The sequence below is a fragment of the Artemia sp. Qi Xiang Cuo genome, chromosome 2 (genome assembly GCF_049724085.1).
Source record: "Artemia sp. Qi Xiang Cuo chromosome 2, ASM4972408v1, whole genome shotgun sequence".
NCBI classification, from domain to species: Eukaryota; Metazoa; Arthropoda; class Branchiopoda; order Anostraca; family Artemiidae; genus Artemia; species Artemia sp. Qi Xiang Cuo.
Genome location: NC_142795.1, coordinates 74,506,696 through 74,533,672, shown reverse-complemented (window position 1 = coordinate 74,533,672; position 26,977 = coordinate 74,506,696). Strand labels below are relative to the sequence as shown.

The 26,977-nt window shown below is 36.2% G+C and overlaps 1 long non-coding RNA gene across 2 annotated transcripts; it reads left to right on the top strand.

The window, feature by feature from the left end:
* Positions 1-26,977, top strand: LOC148955609 (uncharacterized). Of its 2 annotated transcripts, none has more exons than XR_016143156.1 (2): positions 1-71; positions 26,779-26,977. It is a non-coding gene; the product is annotated as an uncharacterized LOC148955609 (long non-coding RNA). The 2 variants fall into 2 exon arrangements; XR_016143155.1 differs by lacking the exon at positions 1-71 and adding an exon at positions 24,198-24,327.

Sequence of the window (26,977 nt, the reverse complement as noted above, 5' to 3'; positions counted from 1 at the left end):
TTAGAACAGAGAATGTTGTTTTAAATATTGATAACTTTGTTGATTAGGAGGTACACCGACTGACTATTAAGGTACCAAGTTTTATTATTGTTTATTTGACTTCAGACATTAAAGACAATAGATTGCATTAGAACATGTTGAATTCTATTCGTGATAAATTTGATAGTTACGATTCTTGCAAAGGGGAAACTATAGTCAAATAAAAAAAAAACTTTCCAAACAAGATGTTTTTCAAAAAGTAGTAATTACCTTATCATAAGCAGCGCATTAGTGCTGCCTAAATAAAAACCAGTGTGGGCACAATGCTTTAATTTTTGGTTTGTTTTAGACTTAAAAAGGGGCTAATTCAATTGGAAATTGAAAGTTCTAGTGCCCTTTTTAATAGTAAAAAAAGGTTGGAGGGCAACCAGCCCCCCTCTCCACGCCCATTATTTCCCCAAATACATCAAATAAAAATTGTAAAATAGCATTTTTGTTCAGCGTAGTTGAAAGGTCCAATAATTATGTCTTTGAAAATGACCACTCCCCGCCCCCCTTCCCACAGCCCTTAGGGCAAGGGTTGTAAATTTTGTCTCGGGGGCATATGAGGTTCTTATGGAAAAGGTGGTAGCATAAATTTCTGAGGGGCCTTATTGAAATGGATATCAAAAGTTTTAGTGCCCTTTCTAAAGCTGAAAGTGATTGAAGGGTAACTAGCCCCCTTCCCCTCACGGCTTATTTGTCCCAAATGCATCCGATAGAAAATTTGAAATAATTGCCAGTTGTTCAAAAACAACCCGAAGATGATAGGCAGCGTGTTAGCACTGCCTAAGTAAAGAACGATGTGGGCACAATGTGTTGTTTTTTTGTTGTTTTTTTTTCTCCATACCCGAGCACTTCGTATCGAAGGAGTTGTCGTAGAAACTTAGAAAAAGAATCATTCGATTGGAAATTGGAGTGGCTAGTGTCCTTTTTAATAGTCGAAAGTGATTGGAAGGTATCATTCCCCCAAACAAATCCAATAAAAATTTTGAGATAGGCATTTTGTCAGCGTAGCAATTTCCAGATAGAAAATATTTTTTTGAGGAGGAAACTCCCGCACAACCCTCGGGGCAAGGGTTTTAAGTTATGCCCTGGGGGCATATAAGGTTTTTATAGAAGATGTTGTCGTAGAAACTTAAAAACAGGCTCATTAGTAGAGTCCTATGTTCCATTTCTAGCACGCCATGTTCCTTCGTGTGCTATTCTAGCTGACTATGTTCCTTCCCATGTTATTTGGGCACGCTATGTTCCTTCCCATGCTATTCTAGCACGCTATGTTCCTTCCCATGCTATTATAAGGGCTTATGTTCCCTCCCCATGCTATTCTAAGGGTTTATGTTTCCTCCCATGCTATTCTATAGCACTATGTTCCTTCCATTGTTATTCTATGGGACCTCTACACGTGATTAAACAAGTTATGAAACTACGTTCTATTTGCTTATGTCCTGTTGGTACCTTTCCAAGCGAGCGGGGAATCCCCTCCGGTTCCTAGACATTGCAAAAAAGATAACAGTATGAACGGGGATTCCCCACACAAGTTTGTTTCAACTCCAAGTTTTTCAACCAGACTGTTTTTCGAGCCAAAAAATAGACTAAAGTTTCAGATTTGAATCAGAGAATTGTATTTTTCATAATTTTTCCATAATTTTCTTACAAAAAACTAGCGTTTACGGCCGAAAACCCTTATTAGCTCAGATTTTATAGAAATAGTTTTATTTTTCGATTTTCGATAATTTTCTTACATCTTTGTAATTTTCTTACAGCAATTGGCATTTTTGTCTGATAACAGGTACCATTCGTTGCGATCATAGCTCTAAAAAAGGGGTTTAGCATTTGCAAATTTGATCCTATTAAGGTGGAAAAAAAGGGTTTAGCATTTGCGAATACTTCAATGTGTTCTGTATAATACACAATTAATGTTTGAACAGGGTTATCAGTTTAAAATAGAGTGTAACGAGGGCTTGTTAACTCAGGCAATTTGTTATAAATTTGGGACAACATAAATCTATGAAAATGGTTAATGATAATAGAATGACATTGTGAGTTGACCTAGCTCTACCTCTCCGATGTGTTCTGTATAATACAGAAGTGTTTTCAAACTTCTACCTTGAGCATCGATGTTCTTAGCAGAATTTTAAAAGGATCGTTTCTAAGTGTTGGCGTATCTGATGAAATAGTTTAGATCGTATGATAATGTTTTTTTAATGCAGTAGTTATTCAATAAGGACACTCGATATCCTAAGAATGTTTTATTCAAATTTTTATCTTGAGCATCGATGTTTTTAGCAGAATTTTAAAAGGATCGTTTTTAAGTGTTGGTGTATCTGATGAAATAGTTTAGATCGTATGATAATTTTTTTTTAATGCAGTAGTTTTTCAATAAGGACACTCGATATCCTAAAAATGTTTTATTCAAATTTTTACCTTGAGCATTGATGTTTTAGCAGAATTTCAAAAGGATTGTTTACTTCAATCCCAGCACACCCCCTGCTCTGAGTGTTGAAAATGATTTCTCGACATTATTTTAGGTTGTTTTTTTTTTGACCCAAACTATTTTTTTTATCATGAACCGTTTAGAGACCAATTTGATCAACTTGGAGAAAGTTCAAATAGAATCGTACTGATATTGATATTAGTGCGTAAACTACAAACTGACAAAAAATCCAGAACTTTAGCCTAACCATCGTTGCTTTGTCGGATTTTGAGCAAACAAAAGGATTGTAACACCTGACTGGGTCGTTTGTATGCAATTTCAAGCCATTGAAAAGAACGAAACGTCTTTGAGTCACATTTCTTTTAAAAAAGTAAATTCCTTTTTTTCTCTATGATTCAATCCCAGCGCCCCCATGCTCTGAGTGTTGAAAATGATTTCATGACATTATTTTAGGTTTTTTTCTTGCCCCAAACTATTTTTTCTTATTATGAACTGTTTAGAAACCGATTTGATCAACTTGGAGAAAGTTCAAATAGAATCGTTACTGATATTGATATTAGCGCGTAAACTACAAACTGACAAAAATATCCAGAACTTTTTTTTCTTAAAGCCTTGACTTTGAAGACATTTTTTCATCTTAATTGGATTTAGAAATATCATGCAAATAAACTAGCCTAACCTTCGTTGCTTTGTCGAATTTTGAGCAAACATTAGGATTGTAATATCTGATTGGCTCGTTTGTATGCAATTTCAAGCCAGAGAAAAGAACGAAACGTCTTTGAGTCACATCTTTTTAAAAAGTAAATTCTATGATTTCCTATGATTTAATCCCAACGCCCCCCTGCTTTGAGTCTTGAGAATTATTTCGCGACATTATTTTAGGTTTTTTTTCTTGCCCCAAACTATTTTTTTATCATGAACTGTTTAGAAACCAATTTGATCACCTTGGAGAAAGTGCAAATAGAATCGTTACTGATATTGATATTAGTGCGTAAACTACAAACTGACAAAAATATCCAGAACTTTAGCCTAAACATCGTTGCTTTGTCAAATTTTGAGCAAACAAAAGGATTGTAACACCTGATTGGCCCGTTTGTATGCAATTTCAAGCCAGTGAAAAGATCAAAACGTCTTTGAGTCACATTGAAAAAAAAGTAAATTCGTTGTTTCTCTATGATTCAATCCCAGCACCCCCCTGCTCTGAGTGTTGAAAATGATTTCACATACACACACACACAGACAACACACATACAGAGACGACACACACACATAGCGATGACACACGCACAGAGACGACACAAATACAGAGACGACACACACACTGAGAGAAGACACACGCACAGAGACGATACACACAGAGACGACATACACACACAGAGCAGGGGGGCGCTGGGATTGAATCATAGAGAAACAACGAATTTACTTTTTTTTTTAATGTGACTCAAAGACGTTTCGATCTTTTCACTGGCTTGAGATTGCATACAAACAGGCCAATCAGGTGTTACAATCCTTTTGTTTGCTAAAAATTTGACATAGCAACGATGGTTAGGCTAAAGTTCTGGATATTTTTGTCAGTTTGAAGTTTACGCACTAATATCAATATCAGTAACAATTCTATTTGAACTTTTTCCGAGTTGATCAAATTGGTCTCTAAACGGTTCATGATAAAAAAATAGTTTGGGACAAGAAAAAAACCTAAAATAATGTCGTAAAATCATTTTCAAGACTCAGAGCAGGGGGGCACTGGGATTGAATCATAGAGAAACAACGAATTTAATTTTTTTTTTAAATTTGACTCAAAGATGTTTCGTTCTTTTCACTAGCTTGAAATTGCATACAAACGAGCCAATCAGATGTTAGTATCCTTTTGTTTGCTCAAAATTCAACAAAGCAACGAAGGTTAGGCTAGTTTATTTGCATGATATTTCTAAAGTCAATTAAGATGAAAAAATGTCTTCAAAGTCAAGACTTTAAGAGAAAAAAGTTCTGGATATTTTTGTCAGTTTGTAGTTTACGCACTAATATCAATATCAGTAACGATTCTATTTGAACTTTCTCCAAGTTGATCAAATTGGTCTCTAAGCAGTTCATGATAAAAAAAAATAGTTTGGGGCAAGAAAAAAACCTAAAATAATGTCTTGAAATCATTTTCAACACTCAGAGCAGGGGGGCGCTGGGATTGAATCATAGAGAAACAACGAATTTACTTTAAAAAAAATATGACTCAAAGACGTTTCGTTCTTTTCACTGGCTTGAAATTGCATACAAACGGGCCAATCAGGTGTTACAATCCTTTTGTTTGATCAAAATTCGACAAAGCAACGAAGGCTAGGCTAAAGTTCTGGATATTTTTGTCAGTTTTTAGTTTACGCACTAATATCAATATCAGTAACAATTCTATTTGAGCTTAATTCTATTTGATCAAATTGGTCTCTAAACAGTTCATGATAAAAAATAGTTTGGGACAAGAAAAAAAAATTAAAATAATATCGTGAAATCATTTTCAACACTCAGAGCAGAGGGGGGGGGGGCACTGGGAATGAAGTAAACAATCCTTTTGAAATTCTGCTAAAACATCAATGCTCAAGGTAAAAATTTGAATAAAACCTTTTTAGGATATCTATTGTCCTTATTTAAAAACTACTGCATTAAAAAAAAATTATCATACGATCTAAACTATTTCATCAGATACGCCAACACTTAAAAACGATCCTTTTGAAATTCTGCTAAAAACATCAATGGTCAAGGTAAAAATTTGAATAAAACATTTTTAAGGATATCGAGTGTCCTTATTGAATAACTACTGCATTAAAAAAATTATCATACGATCAAAACTATTTCATCAGATACACCAACACTTAAAAACGATCCTTTTGAAATTCTGCTAAAAACATCGATGCTCAAGGTAAAAGTTTGAAACCACTTGTGTATTATACAGAACACATCGGAGAGGTAGAGCTAGGTCAAATCACAATGTCATTCTATCACCATTAACCATTTTCATAGATTTATGTTGTCCTAAATTTATAACCAATTGCCTGAGTTAGCAAGCCCTCGTTACACTCTATTTTTAACTGATAACCCTGTTCAAACATTAATTGTGTATTATACAGAACACCTTGAAGTTTTCGCAAATGCTAAACCCTTTTTTTCCACCTTAATAGGATCAAATTTGCAAATGCTAAACCCTTTTTTTAGAGCTATGATCGCAGCGAATGGTACCTGTTATCAGACAAAAGTGCCAATTGCCAAAAAAAATAAAAATAAAAAGAAAAATAAAAACACGCCATGCTAAATGTGCTTTCAAAAACCCATCTGCTTGAAAACATGTTTTTTATCGTTAACCATTTCCAAAAATGTAAAAAAATTATGGAAATTACAATTCTCTCGTTCAAATCTTAACCTTTAGTCTATTTCTGGATCGGAAAATAAAACTATTTCTAGAAAATCTGAGCTAATAAGGGTTTTCGGCCGTAAACGCTAGTTTTTTGTAAGAAAATTATGGAAAAATTATGAAAAATACAATTCTCTGGTTCAAATCTGAAACTTTAGTCTATTTTTTGGCTCGAAAAACAGTCTGGTTGAAAAACTTGGAGTTGAAACAAACTTGTGTGGGGAATCCCCGTTCATACTGCTATCTTTTTTGCAATGTTTAGGAACCGGGGGGGAATCTCCGCTCACTTGGAAAGGTACCAACAGGACATAAGCAAATAGACCGTAGTTTCATAACGTGTTTAATCACGTGTAGAGGTCCCATATAATAACAATGGAAGGAACATAGTGCTATAGAATAGCATGGGAGGGAACATAAACCCTTAGAATAGCATGGGGAGGGAACATAAGCCCTTATAATAGCATAGGAAGGAACATAGCGTACTAGAATAGCATGGGAAGGAACATAGCGTGCCCAAATAACATGGGAAGGAACATAGCGTGCCCAAATAACATGGGAAGGAACATAGTCGATTAGAATAGCACAGGAAGGAATATGGCGTGCTAAAACTGGAACATAGGACTCTACTCTCATTCGATTGTAAATTCAAAGAGTGTTTGCCCTTTGTAAAAGTCGAAAGTGATTGGAGGGCAACTAGCCCCCTCCCCACGCCCATCATTCCTCCAAAAACATCCAATCAAAATTGTGAGATAGGCATTTGGTTCAGCGTAGTTGATTTCCAGAAAGAAAATATGTTTTTTAGGAGGACACTCCCCCGCAACCTTCAGGGCAAAGGTTTTAAGTTACGCCCTGGGGGCATATAAGGTTTTTTTTATAGAAGGCGTTGTCGTAGAAACTTCAAAACAGGCTCATTCGGTTTGAAATTCAAAGGGCTATTGCCCTTTTTAAAATTCGAAAGAGATTGGAGGGCAACTAGCCCCCCCCCCCCCCCAAAGCCCATCACTTCCACAAACACAACCAATCAAAATTTTAAGATAGCCATTTTGTTCAGCGTAGTTGATTTCCAGATAGAAAATATGTTTTTTAGGAGGACACTCCCCAAAAACCCTCCAGGCAAGGGTTTTAAGTTAAGCCCTAGGGGCATATAAGGATTTATAGGAAGGTGTTGTCGTAGAAACTTCAAAACAGGCTCATTCGATTGGAAATTCAAAGGGCTAGTTCACTTCTTAATAGTCGAAAGTGATTGGAGGGGAACTAGCCCCTCCCCGATGCCCATGATTTCCCCCAACACATCCAATCAAAATTTGATATAGCCATTTTGTTCAGCGTAGTTGATTGATAGGTATAAAATATATTTTTTAGGAGGACACTCCCAACAACCCTCACGGCAAGGGTTTTAAGTTATGTCCTAGGGTATATAAGGTTTTTAGAGAAAGCGATGTCATAGAAACTTCAAAAGGGGATCATTTGATTGGAAATTCAAAGGACTAATGACGTTTTTGATAGTAGAAACTTATTGAAGGGTAATTACCCCCCCCCCCCCTCACGTCCATAATTCACCCAATCACATCCAAGCAAAATTTTGAGATAGCCATTTTGTTTAGCGTAGGCTAGTTGATTTCCAGATAGAAAATATGTTTTTGAGAAGGACACTCTCCCACAACTGTCAGGGCAAGGGTTTAAGTTATACCCTGGTTGCATATAAGGTTTTTTATAGAAGGCGCTGTCGTAGAAAATTCAAAAACGGCTAATTTGATTGGAAATTCAAAGGCTATTGCCCTTTTTGATATTCGAAAGTGATTAGTAATATTTTTTGTTCTTGTTGTTGTTTAGACCAGGGCACTTCGCATCGAAAGAGTTGTCGTTGGAACTTTAAAAGGGGCTCATTCGATTGAAAATAGAAAGGGTTGATTTCCTTGCTAATAGCCGAAAGTGATTGGCAGGCAACTAATCCCCCTTCCACTCCCAACCTCCCATTGGCCCATTATCTTTAAAAACTAAATGTTGCCTTAAGATTAAATCAAAATACACTGTGATAATGCTAATTCCCAATAAGGCATCTCAGCAGTATCCAGAGAACGAATGAGGGTATTATGTTCAAACTTTCGAGGCTACTTCTGCTCTTAAAATTAACCAAATAAAAATAGTGTAAGTGTATTCAATATATCAAAGAAAGTAATCAGATTTTTTTGCGAATAGTATCAAGTTTTCCATTTCAGGTCAACTAGAGGAGGTATAAAACTAAGTTAAACAGTACTATTTGTGTCCAGATTCTTAAAATTGTGAATGTTGTTAAAAATTGCTGAAATTTTTTCTCCAGCATACAAATAGCAGCATACAAAAACGAAAAGATTTAAAGTGTTATTTTCTTTTTCCCTGAAAAAACTATGTCAATATAGAACGAACAGAAATTAATTAAAAAAATGTTTCCACAAAATAAGTTTTTCAAAGAAAAGTAAAGAACTCCATTAAACAAAAAACGAGCAAAAATAAAATCAAATAATCTACCATGCTCGAAACTACCACAAATCAGCATCGATAAATATATGAAACCCAAAACGAACAGAAATTACAATAAATAACAGAGTCAAACTCAAAACGAGCAGAAATTAACATAAGTTGGGCGCAAAACCCCCATGCCTTCCCAAGGCCAGAACAAAATTTGCACTTCACTGAAAAAATACAAATGAATGTGCATTGTCTGTTTAATATACATATACTGATATTTAGTAATCCAAATGTTAAAATTATTTAATTTATTAAAGTTATAAAAGTAAAAACACTTGCATTTTTTTCAGTAAAGTGCAAATTTTGTTCTGGCCTTGGGAAGGCATAGGGGTATATCGATGCTGATTTGTGGTAGTTTCGAGCTTGTTAGATTATTTGATTTATTTTTGCTCATTTTTTGTTTAATGGAGTTCTTTACTTTTCTTTGAAAAACTTACTTTGTGGAATTTTTTTTTAAATTAATGACATAACAAGGTCTTTGGGCTTGACACAAGTAGTAATCTAGGGACTGATCCGAAATACACATGAAAATACACATTGGAATTGCTGTTGATTTGAACGGTACATGAAAAAATACATGGAAAACCCACGCCTTTGACACTATATTTAGACATAAACATTTTAAAAAGCTGGCACGCTATAATGCATGTTATGAAACAATAGTCAAGGTTCTATTGCACAAGGAATGTGCGTCGTAAGTTCACGTGGACATCGTAAGTTCTCGATATCCTAAAAATGTTTGATTCAATTTCTACCTTGAGCATCGAAGTTTTTAGTAGAATTTCAAAAGGATCGCTTATAAGTGCTGACCTGTCTTTGATGAACTAATTCGAGTCGCATGATATTTTTTTAATACAGTAGTTATTCAATAAGGACACTCGATAAGCTAAAATTGTTTGATTCAAACTTTAACCTTGAGAATCGATGTTGTTAGCAGAATTTCGAAAGGATTGTTTATGAGTGCTGGCGTATCTGATGAAATAATTTAGGTCATATGATAAATTTAATTTATTTTTTAGTGCAATAGTTTTTCAATAAGGACACTCGATATACTAAAAGTGTCTGATTCAAACTTTTACCTTGAACATCGATGTTGTTAGCAGAATTTCGAAGGGATCGTACATAAGTGCTGGCGTATCTCATGAAATAATTTAGATTGTATGATTAATTTAATTTTTAATTTATTTTTTTTAGTGCAATAGTTTTTCAGTAAGGACACTCGATATCCTAAAAGTGTCTGATTCAAACTTTTACCTTGAACATCGATGTTGTTAGCAAAATTTCAAAAGGATTGTTTATAAGTGCTGACCTGTCTTTGATGAACTAATTCATGTCGTATGACATTTTTTTTAATACAGTAGCTATTCGATAAGGACACTCGATATCTTAAAAGTGTTTGATTCCAACTTTTACCTTGAGCATCGATGTTGTTAGCAGATTTTCAAAAGGATCGTTTATGAGTGCTGGCGTATCTAATGAAATAATTTAGGTCGTATGATAAATTTAATTTATTTTTTTTTAATGCAGTAGTTTTTTAGTAAGGACACTCAATATCCTAAAAGTGTTTAATTCAAACTTTTACCTTGAGAATCGATGTTGTTAGCAGAATTTCAAAAGGATCGTTTATGAGTGCTGGCGTACCTGATGAAATAATTTACGTCGTATGATAAATTTAATTTTTTTTAATGCATTAGTTTTTCAGTAAGGACACTCAATATCCTAAAAGTATTTGATTCAAACTTTTACCTTGAGAATCGATGTTGTTAGCAGAATTTCAAAAGGATCAGTTATGAGTGCTGGCGTACCTGATGAAATAATTTAGGTCGTATGATAAATTTAATTTATTTTTTTTTAATGCAGTAGTTTTTCAGTAAGGACACTCGATATCCTAAAAGTGTTTGATTCAAACTTTTACCTTGAGCATCGATGTTGTTAGCAGAATTTCAAAAGGATCGTTTATGAGTGCTGGCGTATCTGATGAACTAATTCAGGTCGTATGATAAATTTAATTTTTTGATTTAATTTTTTGATTCTACAGAAATAGTTTAGTTTTCAATCCAAAAAAGGGACTTAAGAATCACATTTGAATCAGAGAATTGTATTTTCCATAATTTTCTTACAAAAAACTAGAGTTTACGGTCAAAAACCCTTATTAACTCTGATTTTACAGAAATAGTTTTATTTTTCGATCCTAAAAAGGACTTAAGTTTCACATTTGAACCAGAGAATTGCAAAAGTTTAGCACACACACAGAGACGAAACACACAAAGAGAAAACACACGCACAGAGACGACACACACACAGACAGACAACACACACACAAAGAAAAAAAGCACAGAGACAACACGCAAACACAGACAACACACACAAAAACACACACACAAACACACACACACACACACACAAACAAATAAAAACAGACACACACACTCACACACACAAAAACACACACACACACACACACACAGAGAGAGAGAGAGAGAGACGACACGCACACACAGAGATATGACACACACACACAAAGAGACGACACACACACAGATACGAAACACACAAAGAGACACACACACACACACACACACACACACACACACACACACAAACAAACACACACACACACACACAGAGAGAGAGAGAGAGAGAGAGAGACGACACGCACACACAGAGATATGACACACACACACAAAGAGACGACACACACACATATACGAAACACACATAGAGACAATACACACACACACACACACACACACACACACACACAGAGAGAGAGAGAGAGAGAGAGAGACGACACACACACACAGAGATATGACACACACACACAAAGAGACGACACACACACATATACGAAACACACATAGAGACAATACACACACAGAGACCACTCACACACAAAGACAACAAGCAGAGAGACAATAGGCACACAGAGACAACACACACACACAGATGACGCAAACACACAGAGAAAAGACACACGCACAGAGACGACACACACACAGAGACGCCAACACACAGAGAAAAGACACACGCACAGAGACGACACACACACAGAGACGACACACACACACACAGAACCGACACACACACAGAAACGACACACACACAGAGACCACACACACAGGGACACGACACACACACAAAGACAAAACACTCACAGAGACGACTGACACAAAGAGACGACACACACACAGAGACGACAAACTCAAAAAGACGACACACATAGAGAGACAACACACACACGGAGAGATGACAAACACACAGAGACAACACACACAAACAGACGACACAAAATAAGATACGAAACACACAAAGAGACAATAAACTCAAAGAGAAGACAAACACACAGAGTCGAATCACACACAGAGAGGACAAACACACAGAGACAACAGACACGAAGAGACGACTCACACACAGAGAGGACAAACACACACAGAGACCAAACACACACAGAGACGAGACATACACAGAGGCGACACACACACACACAGAGAGGAGAAACATAAAGAGAAGACACAAAAACAGAGACGACACACCCACAGAGACGACACGCACACAGATACTAAACACACACAGAGACGACAGACACAAAGAGACGACTCACACACAGAGAGGACAAACACACAGAAACGAAACGCACACACACAAAGACGACATACACATAGAGACAACACAGACACAGAGACGACACACACACACAGAGACAAAACACACACAGAGACGTCACATATACAGAGACGACACACACGCACACAGAGACGACAAACACACAGAGAAGACACTAAAAAAAATATATTAAAAAAAATATCATGCAAGATGAATTAGTTCATCAAAGACAGGTCAGCACTTATAAACGATCCTTTTGAAATTCTACTAAAAACTACGATGCTCAAGGTAAAAATTGAATCAAACATTTTTAGGATATCGAGTGTCCTTACTGAAAAACTATTGCATTAAAAAAATAAATTAAATTTATCATACGACCTAAATTATTTCATCAGATACGCCAGCACTCATAAATGATCCTTTTTGCAATTCTGCTAACAACATCGATTCTCAAGGTAAAAGTTTGAATCAAACACTTTTAGCATATCGAGTGTCCTTACTGAAAAACTACTGCATTAAAAAAAATAAATTAAATTTATCATACGACCTAAATTATTTCATCAGGTACGTCAGCACTCACAAGCGATCCTTTTGAAATTCTGCTAACAACATCGTGTGTCCTTTTAGGACACTCGATGTTTTAGGATATCGAGTGTCTTTACTGAATAACTACTGCATTATATATATATATATATATATATATATATATATATATATATATCTATATATATATATATATATATATATATATAAACTTTTACCTTGAGAATCGATGTTGTTAGCAGAATTTCAAAAGGATCGTTTATGAGTGCTGGCGTACCTGATGAAATAATTTACGTCGTATGATAAATTTAATTTTTTTTTAATGCATTAGTTTTTCAGTAAGGACACTCAATATCCTAAAAGTATTTGATTCAAACTTTTACCTTGAGAATCGATGTTGTTAGCAGAATTTCAAAAGGATCAGTTATGAGTGCTGGCGTACCTGATGAAATAATTTAGGTCGTATGATAAATTTAATTTATTTTTTTTTAATGCAGTAGTTTTTCAGTAAGGACACTCGATATCCTAAAAGTGTTTGATTCCAACTTTTACCTTGAGCATCAATGTTGTTAGCAGAATTTCAAAAGGATCGTTTATGAGTGCTGGCGTATCTGATGAACTAATTCAGGTCGTATGATAAATTTAATTTTTTGATTTAATTTTTTGATTCTACAGAAATAGTTTAGTTTTCAATCCAAAAAAGGGACTTAAGAATCACATTTGAATCAGAGAATTGTATTTTCCATAATTTTCTTACAAAAAACTAGAGTTTACGGTCAAAAACCCTTATTAACTCTGATTTTACAGAAATAGTTTTATTTTTCGATCCTAAAAAGGACTTAAGTTTCACATTTGAACCAGAGAATTGCAAAAGTTTAGCACACACACAGAGACGAAGCACACATAGAGACGACACACGCATAGAGACGACACACACACACAGAGACCACACACACACAAAGACAACAAGCACAGAGACAACACGCACACAGAGACACACACACACACACACACACACACACACACACACACACACACACACACACAAACACACACACACACAAACACACACACACACACACAGAGAGAGAGAGAGAGAGACGACACACACACAGAGATATGACACACACACACAAAGAGACGACACACACACATATACGAAACACACATAGAGACAATACACACACAAACACACACACACACACACACACACACACACACACACAGAGAGAGAGAGAGAGAGAGAGAGACGACACGCACACACAGAGATATGACACACACACACAAAGAGACGACACACACACATATACGAAACACACATAGAGACACATACACACACACACACACACACACACAGAGAGAGAGAGAGAGAGAGAGAGAGAGACGACACACACACACAGAGATATGACACACACACACAAAGAGACGACACACACACATATACGAAACACACATAGAGACAATACACACACAGAGACGACGCACACACAAAGACAACAAGCAGAGAGACAATAGGCACACAGAGACAACACACACACACAGATGACGCAAACACACAGAGAAAAGACACACGCACAGAGACGACACACACACAGAGACGCCAACACACAGAGAAAAGACACACGCACAGAGACGACACCCACACAGAGACGACACACACACACACAGTGACCACACACACAGACAGACCACACACACACAGAGACAACACCAACACAGAGACGACACAAACACAGAGACGACATACTCATAGTGACTACTTACACATAAACACGACAAGCGCACAGAGATGACACACAAACAGAGACAACACACATACAGAGACGACGCACACACAGAGAGACGAAACACACACAGAGACAACACACACAAAGAGACAACACACACGCAGATATGAAACACACAAAGAGACGACACACGCACAGAGACGACACACACACAGAGTCGACTCACACACAGAGAGGAAAAACACACAGAGACGACAGACACAAAGAGACGACACACACACAGAGAGGACAAAAACACACATAGAGGACAAACACACACAGAGACGAGACATACACAGAGGCGACACACATACACACAGAGAGGACAAACATACAGAGAAGACACCAAAACAGAGACTACACACCCACAGAGACGACACGCACACAGATACGACACACACACAGAGACGACCGACACAAAGAGACGACTCACACACAGAGAGGACAAACACACAGAAACGAAACGCACACACACAAAGACGACATACACATAGAGACAACACAGACACAGAGACGACACACACACAGAGACAAAACACACACAGAGACGTCACATATACAGAGACGACACACACGCACACAGAGACGACAAACACACAGAGAAGACACTAAAAAAAATATATTAAAAAAAATATCATGCGAGATGAATTAGTTCATCAAAGACAGGTCAGCACTTATAAACGATCCTTTTGAAATTCTACTAAAAACTACGATGCTCAAGGTAAAAATTGAATCAAACATTTTTAGGATATCGAGTGTCCTTACTGAAAAATTATTGCATTACAAAAATAAATTAAATTTAGCATACGACCTAAATTATTTCATCAGATACGCCAGCACTCATAAACGATCCTTTTGCAATTCTGCTAACAACATCGATTCTCAAGGTAAAAGTTTGAATCAAACACTTTTAGCATATCGAGTGTCCTTACTGAAAAACTACTGCATTAAAAAAAATTAAATTTATCATACGACCTAAATTATTTCATCAGGTACGTCAGCACTCACAAGCGATCCTTTTGAAATTCTGCTAACAACATCGTGTGTCCTTTTAGGACACTCGATGTTTTAGGATATCGAGTGTCTTTACTGAATAACTACTGCATTATATATATATATATATATATATATATATATATATATATATATATATATATATATATATATATATATATATATATATCCACGTGAACTTACGACGCACATTCCTTGTGCAATAGAACCTTGACTATTGTTTCATAACATGCATTATAGCTTGCCAGCTTTTTAAAATGTGCATGTCTAAATATAGTGTCAAAGGCGTGGGTTTTCCATATATTTTTTCATGTACCGTTCAAATCAACAGCAATTCCAATGTGCATTTTCATGTGTATTTCAGATCAGCACCTAGATTACTACTGACACAATCCCTCAGAGTCTGGGGGGAAAGATTATAAGTTATAAGTTATTCCCCAGGGGCAAATAGGGCTCTTATGGAAGAGATGGTTGTGTAGACTTTAGAGGAGACTCATTTGATTGGAAATCTGAAGTTCTAGTTCTCTTTTAATTGTCAAAAATGATGGAGGGTAACTAGTCTCCCCCCCCCCTTACCTGACGAATTAATTTCTCCAAACGCTTCTGATCGAGATTGTGAGATGGCTATTTTCTTCACAATAATCCAAAGAGTATATTAAAAGATCTTCAGGGTGGATACAGTCCCCTAGAGGACCAGGGCAAGGGTGGTAAGTTAGACCCTGAGGCATATAAGTTTTTATAGAACAGGTAGTCTTATAACGTTTTGGTCAGATGAAGCTCATTTGATTGGAAGTCAGAAGTTCTATTGCTCTTTTTAAGAGGCAAAAGTGAATAGAGGGCAATCAACCCCTCCCTCACAAGCCTATCATTCCTAAAAATACATCTGATCAAAATTTTAAGAGAGCTTTTTTGTATAATATCGTTGAAAGGTCCAGTACTTATGTATTTGGGGATGTCAACTTCCTTACAGTCCTCAAGCAAGGACTGTAAGTTAGGTAATTCGATTATTGTTTACTTATAGTATATGCTATTAAGAAACACGTGCATGTTTGAACTTTAATTTCCAAAACGTGAAAGGTATTCAGGTGAGCCTTTCAGAGAATGTTGAGAGAAATGTTGAACTAAATCAAAACACGTAATATGTATACGGATTGTAAAAAGGGTGTGAATCAGAAATGACTTAGTATTAACTTGGTACTTTCAGAAAATGATAAGGGAGATTATCAAAGTGGGAATATCTCCAAGCTACCCCTACTACTACAACTATCACTACTGCTGCTATTAGGTAAGTAAGTATGACGGCACTAGACCCTAAAGGTCCAAACCAGCGGTGTCCCTGGCCCTTCAGCCAGGTAGTGCAATGCGGGCTGGGGACCAGCCATCCTGTGATTTCGTACACCATTCCTGCTTACCTTCCCCAGATTTCTCCTGTTACCCATTTAGAGCTGAGTCAACTCTGGCTAAGCTTACAGAGTTAGACCACTGACCTGTGTCCCAAACCAAAATAACTGGCCACGCCATGGATCGAACCTGTGCACCTTGGACAAAGAATTCTCAACCCAGCGCACATCCACTTAGCCAGGACAGCTTTTACTGCTGCTACTACTACCACACTAATCCATCATAGGCAGCGCAATCGCGCTGCCTAAGCAAAGAACGATGTTTGCACAATGTATTATTTTTTTCTTTAGACAAGGGCACTTTTAGACAAGGAGTTTTCGTGGAAACTTCAAAAAGAGCTCATACGATTGAAAAATTGAGTGGCTTGTGCTCTTTTTAATGGCCGAAAGTGATTGAAAAGCAACTAACATCCCTTCCACGCCCACCATTTCCCCAAACACATCCAATCAAAATTTTAAGAGAGCCATTTTGTTCAACGTAGTTGACAGTTCTGGAAACTAGGTCTTTGAGGATGACACCCCCCTCCCAAAAGTCCTCAGGGAAAGGGTTGTAAGTTATGCCCTGGGGGCACATAAGGTTTTTATACATAGTGTTGTCGTAGAAACTTCAAAAAGAGCTCATTCGATTGGATTGTTGTAATTTATGCTCTGGGGGAATATAAGGTGTTTATAGAAAGCGTTGTCGTAGAAACTCAAAAAGGGCTCATTCGATTGGAAATTGAAAGGGCTAGTGCCCTTTTTAATTGTCTAAAGTGATTGAAAGGCCAGACATTTGTCATAGATAGCGCAATCGCGCAGCTTAAGTAAAGAACGATGTTGGCAGAATGTATTATTTTTTTTTCTTTAGACCAGGGAACTTCGTATCGAAGGAGTTGTCGTAAAAACTTGAAAAAGAGCTCAAACAATCGGAAATTGGAATGGCTAATGCCCTTTTTAATAGTCGCATATGAATGGAAGGCAACTAATACCCCTTCTACAACCACCATTTCCCAAAACAAATCGAATCAAAATTTCGAGATAGCCATTTTGTTGAGCGTAGTTGATTTCCAGATGGAAATTGTTTTTTTGAGGAGGACAACCCCCCCCCCCCTAGCCCCCAGGGCAAGGGTTGTAAGTTATACCCTGGGGCATATAAGGTTCTTATAGAAAGTGTTGTAGTACAAACTTCAAAAAGGCTCATTTGATTGGAAATTCAAAAGGATAGTGCCCTTTTAATAGTCGAAAGTCATTGGAAGGCAACTAACCCCTCTCTCACGCCCACCTTTTCCCCAAACACATGAAATCAAAATTTTCTTTTTGCCATTTTGTTCAACGTAGTTGAAAGTTCTGAAATCTAGGTCTTTGAGGATGAGGCCCCCCCCCCCACAGCCCTCAGAGAAAGGTTTTTAAGTTATGCCCTGGGGGCATATAAGGTTTTTATAGATAGCGTTGTCGTAGAAACTTCAAAAAGAGCTCATTCAATTGAAAATTGAAATTGCTTGTGCCCTTTTTAATAGTCGAAAGTGATTGGTGGGCAACTAAGACCCCTCCTACGCCCACCATTTTCCCAAACATTTCCAGTCTGAATTTTTAGATGGCCATTTAGTTCAACGCAGTTGAAAGGTCCAGATATTAGATCTTTGAGCAGGACATTCCCCCCAGAGTCTTCAGGGCAAGGGTTGTGAATTATGCCCTGGGGGCATTATAAGGTTTTCTTATAGAAAGTGCTATCATAAAAACTTGAAAAAGGGTTCATTCCATTGGAAATTCAAAAGGCTTGTGCCCTTTTTAATAGTTGAATGGTAACTAACACCCCTCCCACGCCCACCATTTTCCCAAACACATCCAGTGAAAATTATGAGATAGCATTTTTCTTCAACGCAGTTGAAAGTTCTGAAAATTAGATCTTTTAGGATGACAGCTCCCCCCCCCTCCTGCCCTCAGGGCAAGGGTTGTAAGTTATGCCCTGGGGGCATATAAGATTTTTATTGAAAGCTGTGTCGTAGAAACTTCAAAAGGGCTCATTCTATTAGAAAAAAAAAGGGCTAGTGCCTTTTTTAATAGTTGAAAGTGATTGGAGATCAACTAACGCCCGTCTCAAGCCCACCATTTCCCCAAGCAAATCCAATCAAAGTTGTATAGTTTTTTTTCTATGCTTCTGAAAATTCACAATTATGGAGATACATCCTTTTGATACCTGACTGACAATTTGCTGTCTTAAAAGTCGCTTTACGAGCCTCAATTTCAGCTAACCGTGTTAAAGACAAAGAGTTCTTAGAGAATTTTCCTAAGAGACAAGTTAACATTGAAATCTATTAAATCTAGCAAATGGTAAAATATATGAAAACAACGTAGATATGAGCAATAGCTTTTAAATGAACAATCATATATATCTCTATGAGAGATATATCTCTCTGTGGTAGCCTGCTAGCCCTGCTAATGTTGCAGTAGCCTGATCGTAAGCAGACAATAGTGTTAAACTTATTAAGGTGACTGGGAGGGAGATTATAAGGGAGGAGTTCCTTTAAACCTCCAGTTAAAGGCCTTGGGCCATAATTATTACAATGGTACCATTTTATGTTCCCAAACTTTCTCATTTTAGAAGTGGCCCCAAAAGTGCCGTTTTAGTGCTAAATAGCACTTATGGTGGGTAAAATCGATAAACAAAATTACGTAGATATGAGCAATAGCTTTCAAATGAGCCATTAAACATCTCTCTAAGAAGTTTTTGTTAACCCACTAGCCCCAACATTTTAACTTGAGGCACGGCACCAAAAGTGTCATTTTTAGTGTTATTTGGAACTTGAAAATGGGGGAATTTATAAGAATGTATACATGAGAAATAGCTTTTATTTGAGCTATAAAACATTTGTCTGCAGTCATCTGGTAGCCCGTTAGGCCCACCCCTTAAAAAATAGCACAGAAAGTGCCTGACAATTTTTGAAGCTTACTAAGGGAGCTAGGAGAGGGAGTATAAAAAAGAAGTTTTTGTATGCCTCCAGTTGAGGGTTTTTGGACCACGAAACAGTACGATTGTAATCGTGCCGTTTTATATTTCCGAGCTTTCCCGCTTAAAAAGTGGCACCAAAATTACCGCTTCAGTGCTATATGGAATTTACAGATGATAGAATTTGATTAAAAGTATGTAAATATGAGCAGTTGCTTTCAATTGAGCTATTAGACAGGTCTCTAAGAAGTCTTGGTAGCCCACAAGCCCTGGCTTTTCTACTTGATACTTGGCACCAAACGGGACATTTATAGTTTGATTTGGCGTTTGCAGATGGTGAAATACATAGGAAGGACTTAAATATGAGCAATAGCTTTTATAAAAGCCATTAAAAATCTTTGCACGATGTTCTGGTAGCCTGCTAGCCCCACTTCTTGTAAAATGGCCAACAAAGTCTTATTTTTAGTGCCATATGGCACTTGCGGATGGTAGAATTTATGAACAGCATGTAGATATGAAAAATTACTTTTAAATGACATATTAAAAAAAAAATTCTTCACACATTAAAAAAAAGGTCTTCTAGGAATCCACTATTCCCGGGGGAAAAAGAAGAAAAAAATAGGAGACTAAACAGTGCTACCTATCCAAAAAAATTGATTTTCCTTATTATTGAAGATGGGGTACCGTAATATTTTTGTACTAGGTTCTGATCATGGTATTCTATTGAGGCACTTTTCATTTTGATCTGACGCCATTTTGTGGGGTTTTAGGCTGTTTTTAAAAAATCGCCATAAATTTCTTTCCGCAATAAATTTTACTTTTAAGATTAGCCGTAATAAAAGTTACCATTTCTTATTCAGTGTCAGACTGAAAAGAGATTTTCTTATATCTATGATAAACTTTGCGAACACGAAATCCCAGCTTGTACTGGTTACGCTATGAAAAAGGCAGAGCGTCATTTAGGCTACTGTTAAAGACTACGTCTAAAGTTCCATCTTATATCCTCTCCGTCAAGATTGCGTAATGATAATCAATATATGAATTGGCAGTATTTCCGTAGGCACTTGTATCCTTGGAGACAATTTTCTTATGCCACCTCTCGTAACACCTGCCGGAAAAGACATTGCAGTTACACCACTAGAAAAAAAAGAGTAGTGAATACAGGCGCCGTCAGATTTGAAACACCATTACTACGTTTGTCACCAGAAGCAAGTGAAGAAACTCCCTTCTTAGACACTCATGTGAAAAGCATGAGCTCACGCCCAAGTTACTATACAAGCTAGTATACAGTGGCAGAAGTCAAATGATAAGCTTGCCCAAATTTGAGCTTTTTGGCAGTTCTAGAAAGAAACTATTCTTGCTATGATCATATGGGGAAGAACACAATATGCTTCTCAGAATGGTGACATCAGCTTCACATTGAGCTTTGAAGAGCTTGACAATTTTTTTTGGAAATGGTGCAGCTATACGGATATCATCACCTTCCCAGTGGAGAACGTACTGGTCCAAGTCAGATGACATAGTCATTCCTATAGTTTTACAAGTAATAGACCACAAAAGGTTTCTGAAGATTAAGAAAAAGCTCAACTTTCAAAATTATAATGAGCTCCAGAATAGTGACAAAATGGCAAAAGTGAGGTCACATATAGATTCCTTGGGCACTAACTTCAACAACATGGAACGTTCTATAGGAAAAATTTACCATTAACGTAAAAATAAAACCTTTCTTTGGTCGTCACAGCTGCAAAATTTTATATACAAAACTGAATAGCTTTGGATACAAAGCATGGATGTTAGCTTTTTCTGACGGATATTGCTACAAAATCGACCTGTATAGCGGGAAGAATGAGCAACGGCCAGCAATACCCCTACATCTACTAGTGGTCAAAAGCCTTTTGTCTGTTTTTGAAAAAGCAGCACATTACGAAGTCTTCACAAACTACGATCTTCTCAAACAGTTTTACTCATAAAGTTTTCGTGAAACAGTCACATTACATGAAAATTATTTAAAGGGATGTTTATCCTATAAATATTTAGCCAATAAAAACCAATTAGATTTGGATACAAAGCTGGAGTGCTAGTTTTTTCTCATGGATATTGCTAAAAAATCGACCTGTACGGTGGGAAGAGTAACCAACAGCCAGGAATATCCCTAGGTCCACGAGTGATCACAAACGTATTGTCTGTCGTTGAAAAAGAAGCCCATCACGAAGTTTTCTTTGATAATTTCTTCATAAGCCACGATCTTCTCAAACAGCTTCACTCGCAAGGATTTTGTATCACAGTCACTGTACATGAAAATTGCTTGAAGGGGTGTTGCTTGAAGAAAAACTATTGAAAAGAAGGAATGTGGTTATTATAAACACAAGTTTTAGCTGTAGAATGGAAAGATAGCACAGCTACTGGTATAGTAATAAACCCAATAGACACCTTAATCAGAGAAAAACTCGTTTTTGTTTACCAGGGGAAAACCTACCTTCTAGGTCACGGTGGAAGCTCAGGATCTCCGTTGATCTACCCTAAGAAATCAACTACTCATGTATTGGTGACAACAAAGAAGTAGGATCAATGCCAAGTGTGTTAAAAAAAATGTAAGGGGTAGCGGTCAGAGAATGACAAACTTCACTTGCAGCAGTATTACGAGCAATTCTATACCTAGCTTTAATTTATCTTTTGCACTAACTTCTATTGAACATGACAAGATAGATGTATTTTTCTTCAATTATGCTTTTCCTTCAGTTCAAAGGAAAACACTAACCCCCAACTTTCTCTTAGAGGAACATAGCACCATGGTTACATTGTTCCTGGAAAAAATTTTCAGCATTAATGTGTTAAAAATGCTTATAGTTTTAAAATAGCTAAGAGAAAGATCTAAAAGTTTTAAATTTTAGGTATGAACTGACTAACAATGTGGCCAGGGGGAAAAGTGTTTTCATTTTGATGTCATCGGTAATTTAAACACTCTTTTTTGAATTTCACCTATTGTGAATTTTGGCTTTGTTCTTCTATTTACTAAGTTTCCTGTACTGCTGTAGCCATGATACATACGTTGCAGTGTTTAGCCACCTGAGGTCGAAACATTGAGGATCACTCCCCTTCTATACCGCTCTGCTCAAAGCTTCAGAGTTAGAAACCTCCAAAAATGTTTTTACTGTTCTCTAAAAAACTTGTTTTGCGGATTTTTATTTTTGTAAATTATTACTTAAATGGATCTTTCCTCCTCAAAAATTGAAATGTTAACAATCAAGTAATTTCCAAAAAGAATTACATCTTGAAGTTAAAACTGAATCTTTTTAAGCCTTTGGGTGTCATATGTTTTTAGCTCAATTTTGGCTCATTTAACCCCCCCTCCCTCCTGTTCATTTTAAATTAGAATCTGTTTTTTAAAAACTCTATAACTGTATTTGAAGGTCTTTATCAATGTATATAAAATTTTGATCTTCCTCAATTTTTAAGGTACATATGTTTATGTGATCTTCCACTTATCTAGTTCCAACCGTCAAATTTCTTTTTTAATTTTCTTGTCACTTTATGAATTGAAGAATGGTCCTTTTTTCTTGGTTCTCCAGTGTTTGGAAGCCCATTTTAGTTTCAAAAGTCAAATATTTGCGCACTCATAAAAGAATTTCAATGAGAATAAGGAATATATAATCGTGTTAATCGTAGACTGTGAATTTTGAAAAAAATCACTTCCTAATAAAATATAAAAATGAACAAAATTAAACTTAGAAATTTTATTGTAATTTTAAGTGTTTTTTTAAAGAGTTTGAAAAGATATAAATATCTGACTAATGGTCTCAATGAAAAGAGCTAAGTAGGGATTTGATGTTATCTGATTGTATTTTTATTGAATTCAGTCTACAGTCTACTTATTCTAGGTTCTACTAATTTATCAGGATTTTTCTAAGGGGCTTGTTCCAGACTAGTGACAATTTTAGTTACTCTTCCTTTTTATTTTACTATTGTTTGAAAAAATACTCAAATTTTTTCTCCTTTTTACGACTTACTACTTTTTTTGCTTTTCTACTAAATGTTTCTGAACCAGTAACGATCCGATTCGAGGATTTGATAAGGACATAAATTGAAAATAAAAATTAAATTTGATAATTACAAAATTTGACAAATAGATAAAATAAATGAGGTACCCTTCTTTTAATTAGGGTATCTAATTTCTAGCATCTAAGAAAACATCGCTTTATGCCCTGGGAATTTTGGTTGCCATGTTTTATTGAAAGCTAAATTTTCTGTAGTCTTTCTAGTAAACATGTTGAAAAAAGACTTACGAATACTTTCTTATAATACGTAGTGTTTTTTTACATTTTCATCTCTAAAGGAGCAGGAAAGTAAAAATTTATTGTTTTGTAGCCTCGAGTAGGCTTGGCATTTAGAAGGAACATGTAAAAAATGGTCAAGAGTATGCCAATCGAATACAGTTGTTTAAATGAAAGAAAATACTATTATGTGCTTTTCGTTTGCGGGCAGCTAACTGCCTTAAGAATATACTTCTAAGCATGATGTGGCATCCCAGGTTATTCAAGCTTTTTGTTCTAGTTTTCTGGCTTCTGAAGATTTTCCGGCTTTCCCCTACTAGTCGTCTTCATGTGCTTGACTCCATATTAACATTCAGTTTTGCATCAAGCGATACAATTAACGAACCCAAAGACCCTTCTCCAGTCACAAGAGACGGAGAATGCTTCACCGGCAGAGGCGACATTTTGGTAGATGATAAAATAGAATACACTTTGAGTAGTTTGGGGTTAAACACACATGTCCCCTAAGGGCATCAATACTGCAACAGACCTATCGTTTTTGCAGCTACAGCCATTATACATCCGGGTTGAATGCCGGTTTACTTTGTCATAAAGTTTACATTGTTTAGTAAACCGTTTTTTTTTAAATTGGAGTACCAGCTAATCTGTACTGATTTAACGTAGGATAATTTATTCTGTAATCCTATGACATCCCTATGAATAAATTAAGTCAGGAAGTAGAATTCTGGAGAACCATCGTAAACTGGTTGGTTTGAATTCAAATGGGCTAGTAGAATCTGTGATATAGCATTGACCTTCATTTGACTGCTTATATCAATTAAAAAAAAAAACAAGTTTTTTTAACTGAAAGTAAGGTACGACGTTAAAATTTAAAACGAACATAAATTATTCCGTATGTGAAAGGGGCTGTCCCCTCCTCAACGCCTCGCTCTTTACACTAAAGTTTTTTATTGTTTAAAAAAATAGAGTCGTGAGAAAGTCAAACTTTAGCGTAAAGAGAGAAGCGTTGAGCAGGGGACAGCCCCTTTCATATACGGAATAATTTTTGTTCGTTTCAACGTCGTTCCTTACTTTCAGCTAAAAAAACTTGATTTTTTAAATTTAATTTTTGAACGTTTTTAAATTAATGCAGATTTTGATTTTAGCTTACCGTACATGAATAATTAAAACAAAATTTGAATATTGATTTTACTTTTATTTGGTTAAATAGCTTTCTCGAAACTTGTTTAATTTTGTTTACGAACGTTTTTATTAGTAATAAATATACGTAACTTACGAATTAACTTACGTAACGAACTTCTATTTTCATATATTTTTAATACGTATATTAGAGGGTTCGCCCCCTATTCAATACCTTGCTCTTTAAGCTAAAGTTCGAATTTTGTTCCAATTCTTTAAAAATTGCTCCTTAATAACAAATTCCGTTAATTAGAATAAATAGTTCTTATGAAAGTACTAAAAAATCTTCGGCTTAAAGAGCGAGGTATTCACTAGGGGGTGAACCCAACCATATACGTAATATTTTCTGTCGTTTTAAGTTTTGATGTTGCTCCTTACTTTCAGTTGAAAAATTTGTTGTTTTTTTATATAATTTCTTATCTTTTCTTAAAATAATGCTGGGAAATCAGGCGCCCCCTTCATAGCAATGTCCCATCCCCCGTGAGAACTTCCTTCATGGAAAGATCCTGCAACATAACCCCCGACCCACCCCTCCCCCCACTACCAGAAAAAATCCCCCCCTGAAAACGTCTGTATACTTCCCAATAACCAATACTATATGTTAACATTGGGTAAAGTTCATAACTTTCAGCCCTCCCCTCCCCGGGGACTTTGGGGGAGTAAGTCATCCTAAAAGACATAGTTATCATATTTTCGATCATGCTGAACAAAATGGCTATCGAAAAATTTTGATCGGGTGACTTTGGGAAAAAAATGAGCGTGGGAGGGGGCCTAGTTGCCCTCTATTTTGTTGGTCACTTTAAAAGGGCACTAGACCTTTTAATTTCCGTTTGAATGAGCCCTCCCACGATATTTTAGGACAACTGGGTCGATACGATCACCACTGGGAAAAAAAACAAATAAACACGCATCCGTGATCTTTCTTCTGGCAAAAAATGCAAAATTCCAAATTTTTGTAGATAGGAGCTTGAAACCTCTGCAGTAGGATTCTCTGATACGATGAATATGATGGTGTGATTTTCGTTAAGGTTCTATAATTTTTAGGGGGCCTTTTCTCCTTTTTTCGAAAATCAGCCAAATTTCCTCAGGCACGTAAATTTTGATGTGTAAGACTAAACTTAATGAAAATTATATATTTGAAATCAGCATTAAAATCTGATTCTTTTGATGTATCTATTGGTATCAAAATTCCGTTTTCTAGAGTTTTGGTTACCATTGAGCTGGGTCGCTCCCTACTTACAGTTCGTTACCATTGCACGAACTCTTTGATATAGGCACAGTGTGGCCACCTGTATCAATATTATCATGGGTATGTCCACCTGTATCAATGTAGCCATATGGAAATTTTGCGAGGAACCCATGTCCCCCTTCAGAGCCCTAAACCCCCCTTTTTCTCCCCACCCAACATCCCCCCCCTTTCTTCTTGGTTTTTGAACTTAGTTTTTCTTGGGAACAAAAAAAAATAACTTTTTTTTCAAATTTAAAATGATATTATATATACTTATAACAAAGGATATTCATTTGGGATATTTTCAAAATATGAAATGAAAATAGAAAACATATACAAGTCGTTATTTTTCTCGTAGAGAAAACAATATTTTTAGTGACATTTTTGGAGACAAGATGGAAAATAAGTGATTGCATTATTGAAAAATATTAAATATTTTTCTTTGAAATGTTAAATAAAAGAAAATACTATAATCTGTTTTTCGTTTGCAGGTGCATCAAAAATGGAAGGTAAGCAAGATCCTTCTTTACCTGCTGATTGTCTCTATAAACTTGACCCAACACTGGAATTCAGTTTTGTATCAAGCCATACGACTGAAGGACTCAGATACACCTGTTCAGTTCAAAAAGATGGAAGAATTTTCACTGGCATAGGTGACTTTTTGAAATATAAAAAAATATAATACACCTA